Source organism: Monodelphis domestica, chromosome 2, assembly GCF_027887165.1.
Source record: "Monodelphis domestica isolate mMonDom1 chromosome 2, mMonDom1.pri, whole genome shotgun sequence".
NCBI lineage: Eukaryota > Metazoa > Chordata > Mammalia > Didelphimorphia > Didelphidae > Monodelphis > Monodelphis domestica.
This window is the reverse complement of record NC_077228.1, coordinates 446,027,839-446,050,649: the sequence shown is the minus strand read 5'-3', so window position 1 is coordinate 446,050,649 and position 22,811 is coordinate 446,027,839. Positions and strand designations below refer to the sequence as shown.

At 35.2% G+C, this 22,811-nt stretch overlaps 1 protein-coding gene and 1 long non-coding RNA gene across 2 annotated transcripts in view; one reads left to right on the top strand and one right to left on the bottom strand.

The window, feature by feature from the left end:
* PACRG (parkin coregulated) overlaps positions 1-22,811 on the bottom strand; it is a 632,164-nt gene that overhangs the window by 70,771 nt on the left and 538,582 nt on the right. The window lies entirely within an intron of this gene.
* On the top strand, positions 1,241-20,996 carry LOC103096155 (uncharacterized). Its single transcript, XR_008915879.1, has 3 exons — positions 1,241-1,606; positions 15,086-15,264; positions 17,465-20,996. It is a non-coding gene; the product is annotated as an uncharacterized LOC103096155 (long non-coding RNA).

Genomic DNA, 22,811 nt, shown 5'->3' with positions numbered 1-22,811 from the left:
GGCCACATAACGATAAGGTAAGATTCTTTAGAGAAGACCTTGATGTTGGGAAATATTGTAGCAAAAATAGAAGGGAACAGCAGAAGATGAGATGAATAGTGTCAGGGAAAACAACAGACATAAGCTTGGACAGACTTCAGGAGATAGTGGAGGATAGAAGGGTCTGGTGTACTATATGAAGATTCAGATACAACTGAATAACTGAACAACAAAAATCATGCCATAAAATCTAGAAACTCAAATGAGAGAAGTAGTATAGCATTTGGGGAAGATCAGTGGAGGCAGAAATAGAAGGAATACTTCTGTAGTATTTTTGGTTTGTTTGTACATAGTTGTGTGCATGGTATCACCCCCTTTACGCTTTGACCTCCTTGAAAGCAGCATATGAATGTTTTATTTATATTTGTTGCCTTTCTTTGTATTCCCAGTATTTAGCTCAGTGCATGGTATGTTGTAGGCAATTAATAAATGATAGTTGATTTAATATATAATGGATCATGTGGATGAAAAGAAGAAATAGACCAAACATTTCAGAAACATATGGTAAATCTGACCTAAAATAATTTGCATGTTAAAACAAAAAGAATCTTGAGAATATTGCTTATTTTTCAGTAGTGTCTTGCTCTTTATGACTCACTCTGGAGTTTTCTTGGAAAAGATAATGGAGTGATTTGTCATTTCCTTCTCCAGTTCATTTTACAAATGAAGAAACTGAGTCAAACAGGGTTAAGTGATCACATAGCTAGTAAGTGTCTTAGACCAGATGTGAATGAAGCAGTTGTCACAGGGCACTTTAAATATTGTAATTACCTGGTCGTGTCTTTTCTCTGCTCAAATTTCTTGACTTATTTTAATAATAATTTCCATATTCAAAAGGTGGAGGAACAATGGGGAGGAATTCCTTTTCTTGATATGATTCTTACAAATAAGAAGAGACTAGTTGTCAGAGAAACAGGAGAACCTTAAGGAGAAGTGATCTCTCCATCTTCGGAATTGTGATAGAGAACTGGTTGTGGCCATAATGCACAAGCCTCAGAAGATGTGTTTATTTTTTCTTTAATGAGCCAGAGTACACAAGTAGTTCAAAGTAAGGGCACTTGATGAACTTGCATAGTAAGAAATGTCAAAATAGAACATTCTTTCCATAAACTAAAGCACACTACACACACTATTAAGGAGGGCAGTAGGATACTTAGGGATCACATATGAGGGGTTCATACATAGGAAATATTTATGTCCAGAGCACATGTTGAAAGGCAACTCTTGCTTCTAATGTTATTAGACCACTGATTATTCTAATGATGTCATGGTGATGCTTCCCTCTGGGTGGCCCATCTCTGCTGGATGTGCTGCTCTAAAGGCTTTATGACCTCTGCTTATCTACAGTCTCAGCTGAACTTTGCCCCATGCTCTTATTGTTGGTGGGTATGGCAGCCTCTGCTTGGCATCACTCTATGCTATTAGATTCTGGGCTCATCTTTTTAGAGCCAATCTTTGGCCATCTCAGCTTGGCTCTCAGGCGTATAATGGCTAGAATCTCTCCTGAAAAGTGCAAACTAATCTTCATCATTGACATCGTACCCAGCTGAAAGACACTTATGCCTAGGTGAGATCAATTATTGATACTCCATTTTGAATGTGATATTAGATGGCTGAGTGAATAGAGCACCGGGCCCGCGTCAGGAAGACTCATCTTCCTGATTACAAATCCAAATTCAGACACTTACTAGCTATATGACCCTGGGCAAGTCACTTAATCCTGTTTGACTCAATTTCCTCATCTTGTAAAATGAGAAGGAAATGGCAAACTAAACCATTATTTTTCCAAGAAAACTTCAAAAGGAGTCATGAGGAATAAGACATTACTGAAAAATGACTGAACAAAATTCTCAAGATTCTCTCTGATTTAACATACAAATGAATTTAAGCCAGAACAAAACATAAGCTAAGGAGTCTGGTTCACCTACTAGTCTTTCATTCCTACCTTTTTTTCTGTCTAGCAATGCTGAGCACATCCTCTATCTAGCTGTTTATATCTTTTGGTGACGACAAAATCTTACAGACATCATTATACACATTTAATGTTAAGAAAACTGAGGTTTAGAGAAGTTAAATAATTTTTTCATAAGGTATACAGACAGTTATTACTTGAGACAGGATTTGAGCCCAGGTCTTTTACTAAGCCAGCATTCTTATCTATTAAATGAAACTAAATTGTTGTCAGTAACCTTGGAAAGATGGTAGAGTCCTAAGAAGGGCAAAAATTGCCTCATTTTTTTTACAAGAAAAGGAAAAGGAATTAAACTCATATATATTAGGCCAATGAATTTGGCTTCAATTCTTGGCAAAATTTTAGAATATATTGTTAAAGACATTGATAATGAATATTTAGAAAAGGAAGCAGTGACCACAAAAAGCTCAGACTTCAAAATATCAAGTTGTTCCAGATTTGACATATTTCTTTTTTTTTTTTGATAAAATTTTTGGAATAGTGGGTAAGAATAATGTTGGAATATAGCTTATATAACCTTTAGAAAGCCATTTGTCAAAATATTTCACACAATTCTTGAAGAAAAGATAAGGAGTGGGATAAATAAAAACATAAGTATGTTTAGGAATTGAACAGTCAGATCTAAAGAATAGTTATTAATGGATAAATATATAAAGTATTTCAAGGATCTGAACATTTTTATTGTTGATTTAGATAAAGGCATAAATGACTGACTTTTCAAATATGAAAATGACACAAAGCTATGATGAATGGCTATAGCAATTATATAACAGAGGCAGAATTCCAAAAGACATGGCAGAATGTTAGGTTTAAATGAATAAAATGTAATGGACAAAATGTAAAGTCTTAACCTTGGATTCAAAAAATCAATTTCATAAGCACAAGATGGGAATCTGGAAGTATTTTGTCTGAAAAATATTTATGAATTTAAGTGGATTAAAAACTCAATGTTAGTCAACAGTGTGATATGGCAGCCAGAAAATGCTAATACAATCATAGTTATCATTAAGAGAGAGAGATGAGATACAGGACTAAGGAGTTTGATAGTTCCTCTATATTTTGTCTTGGCCAAAGCATATCCGAATTTATTTGTTGGGCCTAAAACTTCATGAAGGACATCTATTCATAAGGTTTCCAGAAGAGGGATGCCAGGGTGGTGAACTTTCTCAATAACAAATCTCATGAGGATTGGTCAAAGGAACTAAGAATGTTGACACTAGATAAGAAAAAGACTTAGAACCTGGTACTTTGAAAAAACAAATAAAATAGACAAAGTACTGATCAGTCTAATTAAAAAAGGAAAGAAGAAAATCAAATTGATAGTATCCAAGATGAAAAGGGAGATCTCACCTCTAATGAAGAGGAAATTAAGGCAATCATTAAAAACTACTATGTCCAATTATATGGCAACAAATATGGCAATCTAGGTGATATGGACAAATACTTACAAAAATATAAATTACCTAGACTAACAGGGGAAGAAATAGATTACCTAAACAACCCCATATCAGAAAAAGAAATTGGACAAGCCATCAAAGAACTCCCTAAGAAAAATTTCCCAGGTCCACATGGATTCACAAATGAATTCTATCAAACATTCAAAGAACAACTAATCCCAATATTATACAAACTATTTGACAGAATAAGCAAAGAAGGAATTCTACCAAATTCATTTTACAACACAAATATGGTACTGATCCCAAAGCCAGGCAGGTCAAAAACAGAGAAAGAAAACTATAGACCAATCTCTCTAATGAATATAGATGCAAAAATCTTAAATAGGATACTAACAAAAAGACTCCAGCAAGTGATCACAAGGGTTATTCACTATGACCAAGTGGGATTCATACCAGGAATGGAAGGATGGTTCAATATTAGGAAAACCATCCACATAATTGACCATATTAATAAGCAACTGACAAAAATCACATCTCAATAGACAAAGAAAAAGCCTTTGACAAAATACAACACCAATTCCTATTGAAAACACTAGAAAGTATGGGAATAGAAGGGCCTTTCCTAAAATTAATAAACAGTATATATCTAAAACCATCAGCAAACATCATCTGCAATGGGGATAAACTAGAAGCCTTCCCAATAAGATCAAGAGTGAAACAAGAATGCCCATTATCACCTCTATTATTTAACATTGTACTAGAAACACTAGCAGTAGCAATTAAAGAAGCAAAAGAAATTTAAGGTATTAAAATTGGCAATGAGAAGACCAAGTTATCACTCTTTGCAGATGATATAATGGTTTACTTAAAGAATTCTAGAGAATCAACCAAAAAGCTAGTCAAAACAATCAACAATTTTAGCAAAGTTGCAGGATACAAAATAAACCCACATAAGTCATCAGCATTTCTATATATCTCCAACCCATCTCAGCAGCAAGAATTAGAAAGAGAAATTCCATTTAAAATCATCCTAAACAATACAAAATACTTAGGAATCTATTTGCTGAGACAAACACAGAAACTATATGAACACAACTATAAAATACTTTCCACACAATTAAAACTAGATCTAAACATTTGGAAAAACATTGATTGTTCATGGGTGGGATGAGTTAACATAATAAAAATGACAATCCTACCCAAATTAATTTACTTATTTAGTGCCATACCCATTGAATTAACAAAAAACCTTTTTATTGAATTAGAAAAAAAATAACAAAGTTCATTTGGAACAACAAAAGATCAAGGATATCCAGGGAAATCATGAAAAAAAAATGCAAAGGAAAGAGGACTTGCAACCCCAGATCTCAAACTATACTATAAAGCAGTGGTCATCAAAACAATTTGGTATTGGCTAAGAAACAGAAAGGAGGATCAGTGGATTAGACTTGGGGTAAGTGACCTCAGCAAGATAGTCTATGATAAGCTCAAAGATCACAGCTTTGGGGACAAAAATCCACTAATAGATAAAAACTGTTGGGAAAATTGGAAGACAGTATGGGAGAGATTAGGATTGGATCAACACCTCACACCCCACAGCAAGATAAACTCAGAATGAATGAATGACTTGAATGTAAAGAAGGAAACTATAAGCAAATTAGGTGAACACAGAATAGTATACTTGTCAGATCTTGGGAAAATGAAAGACTTTAAAACCAAGCAAGAACTAGAAAAAAAAAATCACAAAATGTAAAATCAATAATTTTGATTACATCAAATTAAAAAAGTTTATGTACAAATAAAACTAATGCAACCAAAATTAGAAGGGAAGCAACAAATTGGGAAACAATCTTCATTACAAAAACCTCTGACAAAGGTCTAATTACTCAAATTTATAAAGAGCTAAACCAATTGTACAAAAAATCAAGCCATTCTGTAATTGGGCAAGGGACATGAAAAGGCAATTTTCAGTTAAAGAAATCAAAATTATTAATAAGCACATGAAAAAGTGTTCTAAATCTCTTAAAATCAGAGAAATGCAAATCAAAACAACTCTGAGGTATCACCTCACACCTAGCAGATTGCCTAACATGACAGCAAAGGAAAGTAATGAATGCTGGAGTGGATGTGGCAAAGTTGGGACATTAATTCACTGCTGGTGGAGTTGTGAATTGATCCATCCATTCTGGAGGGTAATTTGGAACTGTGCCCAAAGGGCGCTAAAAGACTGTCTGCCCTTTGATCCAGCCATAGCACTGTTGGGTTTGTACCCCAAAGAGATAATAAGGAAAAAGACATGTATAAGAATATTCATAGCTGTGCTCTTTGTGGTGGCAAAAAATTGGAAAATGAGGGGATGCCCTTCAATTGGGAGATGGCTGAACAAATTGTGGTATATGTTGGTGATGGAATACTATTGTGCTTAAAGGAATAATAAAGTGGAGGAATTCCATGGGAACTGGAATGACCTCCAGGAAGTGATGCAGAGTGAGAGGAGCAGAATCAGGAGAACATTGTACACAGACTAATATACACTGTGGTACAGTTGAACGTAATGGACTTCTCCATTAGTGGCAATGCAGTGATCCTGAACAACTTGGAGGAATCTATGAGAAAAACCACTATCCACATTCAGAGGAAACACTGTGGGAGTAGAAACACCGAAGAAAAACAACTGCTTGAATACATGGGTCGAGGGGATATGGTTGGGGATGTAGACTCTAAATGATCATCCTAGTGTAAACAACAACATGGAAATAGGTTCTGATCAAGGACACAAGTAATACCCAATGAAATTGTGGGTTGGCTGTGGGAAGGATGGGTGGAGGGGTGGGAGGGAAGTAGTGTGATTATTGTAATCAAGGAATAATGTCCTAAATTGACTAAATAAATTAATTCAAATGGAAAAAAAAGAAAAAGTCTTGAGAAGACAGTGATTTAGTCATTTTCTTCAAGCATTTACAGGGCTATAGAAGATAGTTTAGAATTCTTCTCTTTGGCCTCAGAAGGCAGGACAAAGAACAGTGTGGAGAAGTTATAGAGGCAACTTTAAGTTTCTTGGAAGGTAAAACTTACTAACAATTGGAGCTATTAAAGCAGGCAAAGTGTTTCCACTTGGAAGTCTTTAAGCAAAATATGTATGCCCACATTAGGTATCTTTTAAAAGGGTCTGCTATAGGTTGGACTAAATGGCTTCTGTGGTCCTTTCCACATTTTAGAGTCTATGATTCTTTACAAAAGAAAAATTTTTCATACTGACCTCTGACTATTGACTGGTCTACAATGGCATTTCTATTGTATAATATTTTTGGTGAACTACTAAAATTACTTGAATTCTTACTTTTTGTTTTCAGAAGACTAGATTCCCTGAACTGACTTCACAGAGTAGCAAGCAGCCTAAGAAATAACCAGTTATGTTTAAAACAATGCCTTACAAAGAATTGGAAACTGAGGTGGTGTCCATCAGTTAGGGAATGATTGAACAAGCTGAGGTATATGTTCGTAATGGAAAATTATTGTACCATAAGAAATGATGAACAGGACAAGTTCAGAAAATCCTGGAAAGACTTATATGAACTGAGGCAAAGTGAAGTGAGCAGAACCAGGAGAACAATGTATGTAGCAAGAGAAATATTAATCAATAATCATCTATGAAAGACTAAACTATTATCAACAAAGCACATTGCCAAGATATCCACACAAAGAAGGAAAAATACTGTTCACAGCCAAAAAGGAACCATTGGAGTCTGATTGCAAGTCAAAGCATGTCATCTTCTACTTTATTTCCTTAATTAATTTTTTATTGTATATGTGATATGTATCTTTTGGCATAACATGAGCAATATGGAAATAGGTGACATGACAGCATTAGTATAACCAATATTAAACTATTTACTACCTCTGGGAGGGGGTTGAGAGGGAGAGAGAAAATCTGAATCCTAAAGTGTAGGAAACAACTGTTGAAAATTGTTTCTGCATGTAACTAAAATAATTAATTCATTAATTTTAAAAATAAAGAAACCACCCACCATGCTTAGTGTAAGCTTTCACTTTTAGAAAAGGTTCACTTCTAAAAATTCATTATTAAGGTTATCAATAAAACCAAAGGTGCCTTTTTGGAAGATCTATCTACAGTGCAATTTAGTCTCTAGGATAAGACATCTTCATATAAAAAAAAAATAGCTGATAGAAGTCAGTGACAAAACATGTGGGGAGGGAAATGGTAGTAATCCCCTCTCTAATACTGAGGGAGATTAACTTCTCTGAAGACAGGTTACTAAAGAGGGAAACATAATAGAGACTTTATTTTCTACTATTAAAGCTTCAACTATTCTTTATAGCTGTGAGATTTCTTAGTGGCTAAAATACTTTGCTAACTTTAAAATCTTGGTTTCTACCACAATAACTGTTTGCAAAACACTTTCATTTTATTATAGCTGACTTTTATGCTCCCAATAGATTACATCAAAATGAAGAATTAATTTGACAGTTGAATGAATTGCTACCTTTGGAGGGTAGATGCAGTGCATTGGTATTAGAAAAAGTAGCAATATACCATGTGCTCTAGCAAATAGGCCCTCAAAGCTACAGTTGCTTTTTCTATAGACCTGATTCCCATCTTGCAACTCTTGGTCTAATCAGGTTGGCTCTTGGGGGAGGAAACATAGTGAATATTGCAAACTCTTTTCTAAAATATGGATCATAACCAACTAAGAATCTCCTTAGTAAATGGAAGTCCCTGACCAAGGAAAGCAGACTATCTTGGTGCCAGAGGTAATCCTTAAATTCTTTATTTGGTAGTGAAGCACTCAAGTATATTTTCAGTATCTAAAATGTGCATTTTATGTTTTTAATTTCCCCCAGTCCAATAGTACAAAAACAACAAATGATTGAAGATACTGGTTTAAGTTTCCATAGAATCATATCATAAGTCAATTCTTTGAAGCCAAAACCCCCCCAAAAATCCAAGAAAGACTTTTATCCTAGGAAAACCCATTGAAAATGGTCTGAATGGTTAGTTTTAAATGAACTATCCTGTCCTTTAAAAATACAGCAGGGAGAATATTCTAGAATAGCAAGTCATTTTGATTTGTTTGCAAGACAGTTGTGAATGGTACTGAAATGATACATCTCTTTATGGTGGTGATAAGTGAATCACTGAGTTGCATACACAGAAGCAAACATAGACATTAGGGGGAGGGAAAAAAAAACTCCACTATTAAATAGAAGCCTACAAACACAAGGATCCTTTGTTAGACATTTATATATTAGTCAGGCTAAAAAAGTCCTGTTCTGTTTGCTTAGATGGTCTGTTTGACTATGCTTGACTACAGACATCCTGTTCATGCACAGACCCCAGCATTAACACACACAGTCCCTGTTGATTTAACTAGAGAGAGAACAATTTTTACTGGTTTCGAGGACTAGTTCTGAGCAGCTGCAAACCAGGTATCCGGATTCACTTTCAGTTTTTCCCAATTAAGATTCATTGACAAGTAACATATATGCATATTTTTTTAAATTAGGAAGAAAATCGATTTGACTTATTACTGTGTGAGCTAATTCAGAACTTCACTCATTTATTCTTAATATAAAGGAGTCTATAGCAATATGTCAATGCAATGAAAAAATAATTTTCAGCCTCTCAAACGATGAAATTCACATTTACTTAAAATGTATGTGTATGGTTATGAACACATATAAAATGTATGTGTATAGGCATATATACACACCTCAGTGGTTAAGCCTGGAGTCTGAAAAACCCAATTTCAAATCCAGCCTTGGGACATTTCCTAGTTGTGTGACCCCAGACAAGCCACTGTTACTTAACTTTTGCCTAACAAAAGGATCCACTGGAGAAGGATATGGCAAACCAGTCTAATATCCTTGCCCCCCCCCCCCAAAAAAAAACCCAAAACATGGAAGCTATGGCTTATGGGGTCTCAAAGAGTCAGATATGACTGAACAACTAAGTATAGGTTGGTACACATATAAGCCCATATATTCACAATTTCTTTTATATGTGTAATTAAACAAGCAACTTATTTCTGTGCATTCTGTCTCCAGTGTTAGATAAACTGGTTTTATCTTTGACTTTTCCATTTTTTCAGTAATGTACTTGTATATATACACATATACAAACCCAGTGGAATTGCTTGTTAGCTCTAGAAGGGGGGAAAGAAAAAAGGGAGGGAAAGAACATGAATCATGATACACCAGTACATACATACATATACACTAACTACAGCATGACCTATGGGAAGATGGATGGAGTGCTGGATTAGAGCAAGAGCTGGTTTCAAATTTTGCCTCTGACCTATACTGGCTGTGTGAACCTGGGCACAGGATTACAACCTCTTTAATTCCATGAGACAAAGTTGCAAAGAAGATGCCTATGGAATTGATAGGGGAAATTCCTCACCCAGAGCCCTTATTCTGATGAAGTCACAGGTCTGGACTAAAAAAGAAAATGAATCTAAGTCTACTTATAAGTATAATCATATATAAAATACCACAAAATCACAGAATCATTGATTTTTAGATGAGAGACATAGAATCCTACCTCATTAATTTGCAGATCAGCAAAGTGAAACACAGAGAAGAAAGTGATTTGCTTGTCAAGTTAGTAAGTATATAAAGTGAAATTTCAATCTAATTCTCCTTGAACCCTGGTATAATGCCCTTTCTGCTAAACTAGTGCTTCTCTAATCACAGGATATTAGAGGCTCAAGGAACCTTAAAGAACATCTAGTCCAACCTTCTCATTTGACAGAGAATACCCTGTCTAGGCTTAGATGAATTAAGGACTTGTCCATGGTCAAAAGATGAGTTAGTGATATGACTAGCCCTAGGGCTTCCATCTCCTATATTGATTCATACATGCTCTATTTATTCTATGTAATGAAGATGACCCTTTACCCTTAGTAAGAATTATGTATGTTACTTATAATGTATTTTAAAAGTATTTTTGATATTATTAAATCATAATTCTAGAATTCTGAAAAAGGACTTGAATGGGGGAATCTGAATAATAATAAAAGGAATAAGAGAAAATGAATCAAGCTGATTACCTGAGCCCAGGAATTAGATGACACATGCCTGATGCAAAATTCCTCATCATATACTCATGAAAAAACAGAAAGACTAAGGACTGGATAATAATTCAGTTATGTGGGTTCAGTGATGGACTGACTAGACCAAGAGAGTAGTAATTTATCAATAGGTGCTAGCCCTGAGGAAGATCTCTTGTGAAATGTGTGTTCAGGTTCTGTGCAACATTTTCATTATGGTCTTACATAGAGGCTTATATATCTATACATATATATCTATACATATATATAATTATATAAAATTTGTAGATGACATGAAACTAGGAAGGATAGATTAGTACTAGATGACAAAAGCAGTTTCTGGAAAAGCACCTGATGAATAGATTGGTATGTTAAAGCTATAAAGATAAAATTTAACAAGGATAATATATTAAAGACCTATAATTGTATTTTTTTTAAATAGAATGGTGAAAACATGAATAAAAGACAGTTTATGCTAACCACCGCCACATCTCCCCACTGACCCCCCAACCCCCAAGGATTTTGGTGAATGATGAGTTAGTAGTATAATGTAGGAAGTAATATTGCAGTGGAAATAAACATTGTTTATTTAACCTTTTTTTTTTTGTCTAGACCAATGATTTCACTGGCATAGTGAACTTCTGGTGAAAAAAAAATCCCTTTGCTAATGTTGATTTTTCTTAAAGAAGCGTTATCTTAGAGTAAATGATTTGCCCAGAGACATATTGTTAGTACTACCTATGGCCAAAGTGGGATTGTGAAACTGGTTCTTCTTCATCCTGAGTGCTGTTGGCTTTAACTTATTTATTTATATTAAAAACTCTTGCCTTTTATCTTTGAATAGACACTGAGTATTGATTCCAAAGCAGAAGAGTAGTTAGGGCTAGGCAACTGAAGACAAGTGACTTGCCCAGGGTCACACAGCTAGAGCTTTCTTTTCACTGTGTCCATCCTGACACATCTAAAGGAAGGTCCTGCTGTAGTCAGCTCTTTTCAGAACTTATCAGGAGCATTGTGTCTAGTTCTTGGCATCATATTTTGGATTGACATTGACAAAGAAAGGATGATCAGGATTGTAAATTTGAAAGGATGACACAGAAAGATTAGTTTGGGAATGATTAAGCTAGAGAAGAAAAAAACAAAGAAATGATAGGACAGTGGAATTAAAATTTTTGAAGTGTTTTCATTTAGTACCTCCTCTAAAGTCCTATTTTACTGCCTCATCAGGGCAGGCAGATAACTCAGTGTTTTTGAAGCTCTGGCACATTTCACCAAGCTAATGAACTTCAAATATAGACATATTCCAGTGTACTTGTCTGTGTTTCTAAGAGCAGAAATTTGGACACCAAGTGATAAATTTTTTGGTCACATCAACTCATGAAATGCTGAAAAACTATAATCTCATCTAGTGGTTGAGGGGAGTAACTACATTAATGAAATCACAGATCTTTATATTTGTTCTACAGAGCTTGGATAAAAGTTCATGGCAGTCATCATCATTTTGACTCATCATCAGTCTCATCAGGGAAATAATATATTAATTTCCAATGGATGACAGATTGGATTCTACTCCCTAATACAGTGACTAACTCTTAGTAGGTACTTAATTAATTCGTATTGAATTGAATTCTATCAAGAAAAGTGTCTTTAATTATTAGACCTATTCAAAAAGGAATGGGTTACTTCAGTAAGTAGTGAGTTTCTAGTCACGGGAGGCTTTAAGAAGAAGCTGGATCTCTTCTCAGGGATGCTGTAAACATGATTCTTGAGAGTGGAACTAGATGACCTTTGAGGTCCAAATGAACTCAGTTCAATTATATGCATTGGTGGGAAATGATTGGCATTAAGGAAGCCTACATTTTATAAGTAATCTTTCTTGGGTGCACATTTATTACTGCCAAATATCAAATATAGGTAAGGGCAGAAAGGTTGATCTTTTAGAAATAATTCATTAATTCAACCAAAAAAAAAACATGCTTTGAAAAAAATATAGTAAAAAGTGACTTAATCAAGTATGCATAGTATTTATGGGGAGAGACAATTGGGTTCAGACTAAACTATCAACAAAACAATGTTTATTTCCACTGCAATTTGCAATTCATGATTGAATCCCATTTAAATGTTAGTTTAGGTTGAAACTCATTTGGACACAAAAGAAACAATTCCCTGCAATATTTGGAGTCATAGTCATCTTCTTTTAGAATAAAATGAACAAATAATTTTCTAACTTGCAGCCTGAAAACATATGTAGCTATAAATGATACAATTCAGAGTAATATGTTAAGGATTCTAAAGGTGCCCTGACTTATACATATTTAATTTTTCTAAAGTTACTTTATTAAATGAATCTTTTGAGGCCAAAAGACATTAGATGAGCCATACTAATTTCCTTAATTTGTAAATGTTTGCTAAACCATAGGGAAATTATTATCATATCATCTTTCAGCATGTGAGGATAAAAATACTGTCTTTCACTTTTTTTTTTATTAGAAGTATTTCATATAAGAGAGGCAAAATAATTAGGACCTATAAATCATGAGCAAAATGCTATGATGATTGTTTTTTACTAGTTACCAAAAAGTACTTTCCATAATGCATTTAAAAGGACCTGAGAACTGCACTGACAGACTATAGAGCCAATATCTAAATGCTTTCCCATAAAGTCATTTGCATTAGATGTACATAGCACATACTGGCAATAATTAATAGAATAATAGAGTTGATAGATTGTTAGCCATTAGCCTTCACTATAATTTATCGGATCATTATCATATACCTCAGACATCATCCAGAGAAGGAAAATGACAAGACTTTGCCTCTGTTTGTCCAATGCATAATAGCACAATCTAAAGGAACAGGAAGCTTTGTTGAAAATGAGCCAGATTTGGTATCCAAATCTTAAGCCTACATTTGCTGTTCCACAAACTGAAAAGGGTTCCATAGTTTTGCTCAATGACACATCCTCAAAGATGTTAAAATCATATTTAAGTCTTTTAACCTGACTAAGCAAAAGCCTACAACATCTAGTGGCCTCAGTTTCTCATATATATAGATACAAATACAATGGGATATGATGGTGTCATGACAAATGAATGGCTTCAGAGAATCCCGGAAAGAACTATATGAACTACCTCAGAGTGAAGTAAGCAGAACCTGAAGAACAGTTTGCACAATAAACATCACACAGAAAAACAACTTTAAAGGACTTGAAAACTCTTATCAATGCAATGATCAATTGTGATTTCTGAAGCCTCAATGAACCATTCTGCCTATGTTCTGACAGAGAAGTGATAGAATCAAGATACAGAATTAAGATGTACATTTTCAGACAGAGCTAATGTGGAAAAAAAATTTTTTTGCTTCACTGTATATCTGTTACAAGAGTTATTTAAAAAAACAATTTTTTTCCCCCATTGATGGGTAGGGGGACAAGGAGTAGAAGACAGGAAAAATCGAAAAGAAGAGAATGAGAGGTAGGTCACTGAGGAATCTTTTTAAAAAATGTAGAGAAGTCAAGCATTGAATGCTTATGCCTGTAATTTCTATTACTGGGTAACTAATGTATTGCTTGAGAGCTCAGGAGTTCTGACTTATGGTAAGGTTAAATTATATCAGATGTTGGCACTAAGTCTGGCTTCAATATGATGAGCCCTCAAGAATTAGAATATGACAAGTGGTCTAAGAAAGGAAGAACCAACCTAGGTCTAAAATAGAGCGGGTCAAAGTTTTTAGTGCAGTCAGCAGAGGGATCAGAGCCATAATTGGCTCTTTTCAGGGGTTACTCACCCAAAAAAATCCAGAGAAGAGAAAAGAAGGGAGGCCAGAAAGAAGCCCACATAAACAGGACATCTCCAAAAGCTCTAGGTTGAATTTATTACACATTTCAAAGACAAACAACCTGTATATAAGAGACCTCAAGTCTTGCGTACAATCTTCTTTTTATATTCTACTTTGCATGTAAAAGAATCCATTTTATTTGGAGTTTAAGCTTAGAATAAAAATAAATTAAAAAAAAAAAAGAATGTTTAAAAACAACAACAAACCATGAACAAGTATTAACCATCCTTGCTTGATTTCCAAAATCAGATGGGATCAGGCATGTTCTCTGATGCCTCATTGTGGCATGGAAGTGATCCTGGGCACTTGAAGGCTGTGCCAGCAGCCTGCAGGTTGTAGCAGGTCTCACCTATTAAGAGGGCAAGGTTTCCAATATGCTTTCAGTGACAGTATTTACTACTGTATGAGATCCAGCCCAACTAAGTTCAGAGGCTCATTACCATAAGGTTAACTAGTAGATGATTACTTTTTCTCAATAAAGAAACAAAGCAAAAGTAGCAGCTGTAACATCTGTGTCCCCTCCTATTTGGATTTCTATTTCTCCTTTTCCCCATCAACAACCCCTTTCAGTCCTACACATGTGCTAATCTGCCATCATCTTGTAAAGGGCTTTGGAATTTGTTTTGATCCTAGTAGGGAGTCTGTGTGAATCTGGCATGAACCTGAACCTCCCAAGATCACCTTAATAAAGGTGCCTTTTCTTTCCTCTTCCTCTGGTCTTATCCTGCTATGATGATTCCAGTGCTTTTCCTTGTTTTCTCCTTCTCTAGATCTCTTATCAATTTTGCCTTCTTAGTACAACTGGAGAGACAGTGGACCTGTGAACAGTTGAGACTGGGAGGAAGCATGTGTTTCTGGCTACACTGGAGGTCATGATAATCCACGTGTTTAAACAGAAGCAATACTGCTATCACCATCTGAGGACAGAAAAAGACTCCTTAAAGTGTGGGTAAGAAAAGAGTATTACCACTAAAGAGACAGAGAGAGAAAGAGGGAGGTAAGATTTGAGCTTTGTTGTTAAGCCAAGTTCAAATCTTGCCTCAGACACATCCTAGCTCTGTGACCCTAGGCAAGTCACAATCTCTCTCAGCCCCAGTTTCTTCATCTGTAAAATGAACTAGACAAGAAATTAGCAAACCACTCCAGGATCTTTGTCAAGAAAATCCCAATGATCAACAACATGGAAATAGGTTCTGATCTAGGACACAAGTAATACCCAATGAAATTGTAGGTTGGCTGCGGGGGAAGGGTGGGTGCAGGGGAGGGAGGGAAATAGTGTGATTATTGTAACCAAGGAATAATGTTCTAAATTGACTAAATAAATTAATTCAAATGGAAAAAAAAAAGAAAATCCCAATGAAGAGTTACACATGACTGAAAAACAATTGAACACACAGGGGTATCGTGAGGATCAAGTGAGACGATCTATGGAAGGTGCTTTGCAAACCATAAAGTACTAAATAAGTGCTATTTATTATTATTTATTATTCCTAAGTGTTTGCTTTTCACTTTGTGTGGCAGTCATGTTTGTGTGCTTTTTTCCCCAGAGCTAAATTTAGTAGACAATTTTAATGTACATGTAGAGTATTTCCATGTAAAACATGGAAATGTTTTCTAAATGCTGAATACCGCACCAGACTGCCTCAACCTGGTTTAGAGTTATTCTGATGACCCCCACCACACCTTGGAGTCTTTTCATAATTTCTTGATCCATAACTGTAATCCGCAGGTGGAGCATGGGGATACTTGGTGAATACAGCTAGCTAATGAATGTTCCCGTTTTCCCCCAACATGCTCAAGTTAGGTGGTGTCTTAGAGCAGAGACCATCTAATTCCTAAGTGAGCTTTGGGGATGAATACAGGTTTATAGGATTGGGTTGGAAGATATTCCTCAATTTCCTCATCTGATAAATGGAGATACTATTTTCTTTGCAGGGTTGTTTTATGGAAGGTATTTTGTATACCTTAAAGCACTCTATCAATGTGAACTACAATTATTGCCATCCAGTCTCCTCTCCATTTTACTGAACTAGAACAAGAAACTGAGATTCAGAGAAACTAAGTGATTTGCTCAAGGCCATACAACTATGTAGCCTTAAAAGGGTTCAAATTCAAACTCCTATCTATAGTTCTAATGTTTTCTTTTCTTCCTACTTTAAAAAAAAATGTATCCATGACACAATAATGTCTTGTGATTCAGCAGAAGCTGTTGACTTGTTTAAAACTTCCTGAAACTATTTCTGCCATTAAGGCATGACATTCTATGGGGTAGGGCCGTGAGAATTTGGGGGCCATTCTCCTGACAGGTGACCTGGTTTTTAACTACTACTTTGCTTTGGCCGATAGTACCTGTCTACACTTTACCATCAGATAATTCACTGAACTGTGGCTCTACTTTGACCACATGGTCTCTGAAGCACTTTGATGTATCTGGCCTGCACCCAGGCTGATGTCCTGCCTCGGTTCTGAGTTCTGCCTCCTGGCCCTGTACCTATTTTTTTTTCTTTTTTGATCTTGGCAATAACACTCTTTTACCTAATGAGGTGATAATCTAGATGCCTGCTCTTAGCTACATTTATTGCCCAAACAAGGGTGGCCAGATGATTAAAAGAGAAGTGATGACACTTTGTACAGAGTCCTGCTCCAAATGCTCCAGGAGACTTGGTGCGTTTGCCTGTCTGGGAAGGTGAGTTGTATTCCTTCTGCTTTTTTGAAGAGCTTAGCTATTTTAGGACTGAGGGAGCAAGAGTGAAAGAGCCCTATAAATCTACTATCTGTCCAGATGGATGTTTTACTGATTTTTCCCTGATGAAAGCAAGTCATAAATTTAAATTAAACTGATAGGATTCTATTGGTTCAACACAAGCTTTTACTTTCTTCCCCATGATTGAGGTAATGAAATTTAGATGGCATATAAAACCTTCTCTCTGATTAGACAACATGCTTAAAAATGTTTTGTAAAAGGAATGTCTTTTTGGGGGCATATGCTGATTATATCAGAACCAATCCGCTTCCTAATTTCCCTAAGGAATTGGAACCAAAAAAAGTGGGGAGAAAGATATCAAACAGACAGACTCGGCATGTGTCTCACAGGAAATTTGAAAAAAATTAAAAATAAACATGTGATATTGCTTTTTGTGTCTGTTTAGATTGAAGGCTATGAAAATATTTCAAGAAAGAAACTGCTTCTATAGTAAAGGGACTAAAAAGGAAGACAAAAGCCTGGAAGGCTTTGAGGCAAGCCTGATACAGCATCAATAATCTGAATTAACTTCTCTCTGGTAATCACATAAGATCCTTCTGCATACAAAAGGGAATTTATTTGCACAGGCAAGAAAAATGCAAAAGAAAATGTGGATGATTTAATTAAAATTGTCTGCCTGAAATTCCAACTACCTCCATAGAACCATACTCAATCACTCCAGCCAACATTCGATGTTCTCTTCGTCTGCATCTCTTACGTCAGAGACCACTTACTATCTAGAACCAGACATATTGATGTTCCGTTATGTTTAATGGCACTTTATTGTAAACTCTTTTACATGAATGATAAATCAAGTCAATAGGTATTTATTGAGTGCCTACTACGTACACTTAGCAGGTAGACTGGGAGTACAAAGAAACAGAAAACCTGTCTCTGCCCTCCAGAATATCACAATCTGAACGGGAAGAGTGTGTAAATATTTACAAACAAGTGGTATATAAAAGAAATTGGAAGCAATCTCTCAGGGAAGACATTAACATGAAAGGGAAAGAGGGAAGGCACTGGCATTAGGGGGGATCCCAATAGCTACTTGTAGAAGGTGGGATTTTGGCTGAGGCTTGAAGGAGGCTGGGGAATGATGAAGTAGATATGAGAAAGTGAATGAGGAATAGTGGTTAAAACAAAATATGCTGCAAGTTAGGGTAAGAAGGCCAGTTTTGCTGGATCAGAGAGTATGGAAAGTGAGGGTATTCAGTTGGTTTTCCATCATGTGTGACTGTTCGTGACCCCATTTGGGGTTTTCTTGGCAGAGATTTCCTTCTTCAGCTCATTTTACAAAGGAGGGTTAGGTTACTTGCCCAGGGTCATACAGCTAATAAATATCTGAGGCCAGATTTAAACTCAGGAAGCTGAGTCTTCCTAATTCTAGGCTTGGAGCTTTATCCACTGTGCCAATCTACCTGCCAACCTAGAAATTAAGATGTAAGAAGACTAGAAAGATTGGAGGGGGCTAAATTATCAAGAGTTTTTAAAGTCCTTTAATTTTTTATTTCATGTCAAAATAATTTTTGCCTTCCTAAGAATACTCTAAGTTCCTGAACGGTACGGAAGCTATCTCCCAACTCTTTCTTATTATCATTATTAGCTTAAGTGTAGTACCTGTCCTATAGTATATACTCACTCAATTCTTTCTTCCTGAATAAATGTTTTAACCTGGGAAAGAACATTGCTCAGGTTTAGGAATAAAGCAAGTTTTTGTTATTTTAATGGAAAGAGAGAAATATGAAAAGGAAAAAAAAAAGGGGGGGGAGGTGAGGGGAGGATTTTCTGGAGCAAATACAGGTCTCTATTAGGGAAGAATGTGAGGTATGTGGTAGGAGCAAATGTCCTGTTACCTCCCCCTACCACTAGGTTGGGACTTTTTTCCCTTGAAAGGTGAAAGTTTGATAACTGCCCCAGGGGACTAAGGCTCAAATAGCTTTTTCTTTGACCTTGTAGCTTCTGGCCATTTGGATGTGACTTCCAGTTCCCCTGAGGGACCAAAAAAAGCCCACCCACCCACACACCAGGAGCTGGCAGGCCTTTAGATTAGGAGGATATCCAGGGGGTACCCTACCATAGGTTTCTATATGAAGCCACTGGAGACTAAGTCTAACTAAGCTAACTATTGTAACATATCCTTATTGAATATTCTTTTATGCTTTGGATAAGTAAATCTGTTGTTAACTGCAGAATGATTAAGAGTGCTTCATTTCAATCCACTGTTGAACCTGAATTTACAGGGGATTGCTCTGAATCAGACCCACATCTGAAGCCCCGAAAACTTTGGATCATGAGTGTTGAAAGTATTCCCTCTTTGTTCTATGGTTTTAACAAAATGGCAAATGCTCAGTGTGGTATAGGAAAATGGTGATTTGCTCTGATGGTGGTAAAGGAAAGAGCAGACTCTAAGGGGAATAAGAAATCTAGTGGTCCTTTTGGCGGTGATAGGGATGGGGATGGGAAAAGGTGACATGTTCTTTTTCTGATGAATTTAATTTTAGATGTAGCAAAATGTCTAGGTTGAGTTAGTCTGTAGACAATGATAAATATTGTTCTTTTGAGACTGAGTAGTTATGACTAGAAATGTAGACTTAGAAATATGTTATTAAAAACATAAAAGTTTGGGTGAGCTCATTAAGAGAGTGATCATGGTGAAAGGGAGAGTAGAAGGGGAAAGTGGAACTAATAGTAAATCTAGTATTTGAGTGATCCATCACATGTAGATATATACTAGAGAAAAACCAAAGGACTATTCCTTTATAGGTTTTTCTGCTAATAGAAGGCTGACAAGTAAAACAAAAACAAAAACAAAACACCTTGAAAAAGAAACCGAAGAATGAGGAGGACCAGAATGACATGAAGTCTTGAGGCTAAAAGGATTAAGTAGAGCCACTGACCTGAATACAAAAAAGGACACATTTTCAAGCTTTCTGGATTGGGCAAATATAAGAGGTCTAAGAATTACCTTTTATACCATGGAAAAATTAAGATTAAAGTCAATAAGGCTCAAAGAATAGCTTTTAAGCTCTGAATCTAAAACTCTGAAACCTTGGATAATGCATGTTGAAAGTTCCTTCTTTGTTCTATGGTTTCAACAAAATGGCAAATACTCAGTGTGATATTATGCGATGAAAATCCTTTTAGTGATCAGTGACACCTGAAAGAGTTTGTCATACCATGCCCATCATTGTTGTCTTAAATCTTACTTCTTTCATAAAAATTAGATCTAAAATCTATTCTATTCTCCAATTTTTTTCTTTCCCAAATTTGGTTTCGTAATAAATGAAGTCATTAGCAAAACTCAGTCTCGTTATATTTAAAATTAATCTCTCTACCAGTTACTATTTTTCATAAAGTTTATGAATAGAAAAGGTAGATAAGCATAGATTTTAAATCTCTTCCTTATTCTAAGTCCTGACCACGTGTAAGCTGCAATAAGACCCAGGTTGGTTCCACCCACTTTATTTTACTGACGTTCACGGATATTCATGGACATTCATGGACGTTCACGGACTCAACTCTGGCATGTGAAGAATGTTGATGAGCTGGTCAGTAACCCAGGAAGGAGGAGGGGATAAGATCCCCTGGACACAGTCTCAAGACTGTATATAGATATTTGGCCACCTATGAAATTTTGTATTTAAAGCTTTGTTCATAGTTTTAAATGAAGTCGAAACTTTTTCAACTCTACATGGTGAGATGGAAAGGGAGGAATGGAAGGTATTAATTTCAAAGCATTTGAGTTTTTTTTTTTAATTACATAATTTATTCTTAAATCAAGGAAATATTAATATGCTGGTCTTGAGTTTAATGCCAGGTATGGTAGAGTCTGACCTAGGATACATCATTTACCTTATGGCGTATCTGGTTTTCTCATCTGTTTATTATTATTATTATTATTATTATTATTATTATTATTATAATTATAGCGTTCCCTCCTAAATGTAAATTCTATCATCCTAGAAGAAAGGAAAGTTCCGAACCTAGTCTGTGATGCAAACAAAACCTTTCTTCATCATTTAGGAAGGGAAATTATTTAGATTCTTTGTTTTAAAAAAGTTCCATAAAACTAAATTCCATGGATGTTATTTAAAACATTTGTAATATTTTTTTCATCTGCTTGACCAATGAGAGGCTGACAAAAATTTTAGCCATGTATAAAATGTACATATTTTCCAGCAGAAATAACTCAAACCTGAAGTAACATAAGTAACACATCTTCCCATTGAGTTAAATGGGACAATTGTGGTTGATAACAGCTCTTTTCCTAATTAATTGGTTCAGAGCAATGTGCAAAGCACATAGCAATATCTATTAAACAATAGTGTAAGCCAGTTTGTAGTAGAATTTCTATAAAGATAACGTTTTAAAGAAAAGACAGATTTAATATGATTAATTTTTGAAATGAAAAATTACTGGTGAAATTAGCTGTACTGCTATGCTATATTGAAGGTAGTCACCAAGATATAAATTCATCTATGTAAAAGTGTATCTCTTAAGAAAACAAAACCATGGCAAAGTGATACATCTATAAATCTTAATATGTAAGCAAATCCTGAGAAAAATAAAATTATTAAAATAAATGTGTGTATGTGATTGTGTATGGGGTTAGTTATGTTTTTAACAAGTACATGAAATTTCTGTGTTTTTACTCATTAATATTCTCACATTTTATCTTAACAGTTACTTTTCTATACAGTTCATCAGCCACCACATATATTTTCATAAACATAGTATCAAGGAGCTGCATGGAGCAAGAAATCAGAAAACCTTGATTCTTATTCCAGTGTTGTAGACATCTCACAGTGTGACCTTAGGCAAGTCACTTATACTCCCTATTCTTCAGTTTCCTGCTCTGTAAAATCAGGGGCATGTTACCTTCAATCCTCTGCCCAATTCCATGATCTGTGATAGCCAGGTCATGAGCATTTAGAGAATTCTCACAAGGTTTTGACTGTTCCATATACTTTGATAGAGAGTAAATTTTGAAGAAATATAACAACTTCTCACTGGAGAGAGAAGACAAACTCATATATGTACAAATGTCTTTTTTTATATCTCATTTTATATTTTTCTAGCCATCTACCTAGGTCATCCTGTTATCAACAGTTCTACTTCTTCTACTTGGACCAATAACCACTGTACCTATTTTCTAGTACCCATGCCTTGGTGTGTGGGGAAATTAATTCATTCTTTTATGGAAATTGCACTCTTGAACTCTCCTGATTAGAACCTAAGTGAGTACACATTGAGATAAGTCCTCTGTTTGAGAACCAGAAATTCTCTAATTGTGATCCTTAACCCCTTGGGGGTCCTCAAGAAACATACAGGGGGTATATAAGGTCAAAACAATTTTTAGAATAATACTTATATGTTATTTGTCTATTAAAATCTTTTCCCGTTTCCAACTTCTTATCTGTTATCATATATAATTTCATATACTTTGACCAAAATAACACTGTAATAAAATTCATGCTGTAGATATAAGAATCCAGCTGTCTTCCATTAAGCCAAGTATTAATAAGATTTGCAGAAATATGTAAGATAATGCTACTTGTCACTAAATTTTGTTTTGTTTTTTGAAAACATAATGATTTTTCATTTAAAATGTTATTTATGTTAACTTCTCATGGGTTTATCAGTTATTTTAAGTGAATTACTAAAACATTTTACAAATTTATCTGTTTTAATTTCTAATGCAGTGAATATTGATGGATATAATCCACGTAAAAGGTATTTGGGTTCCTCAA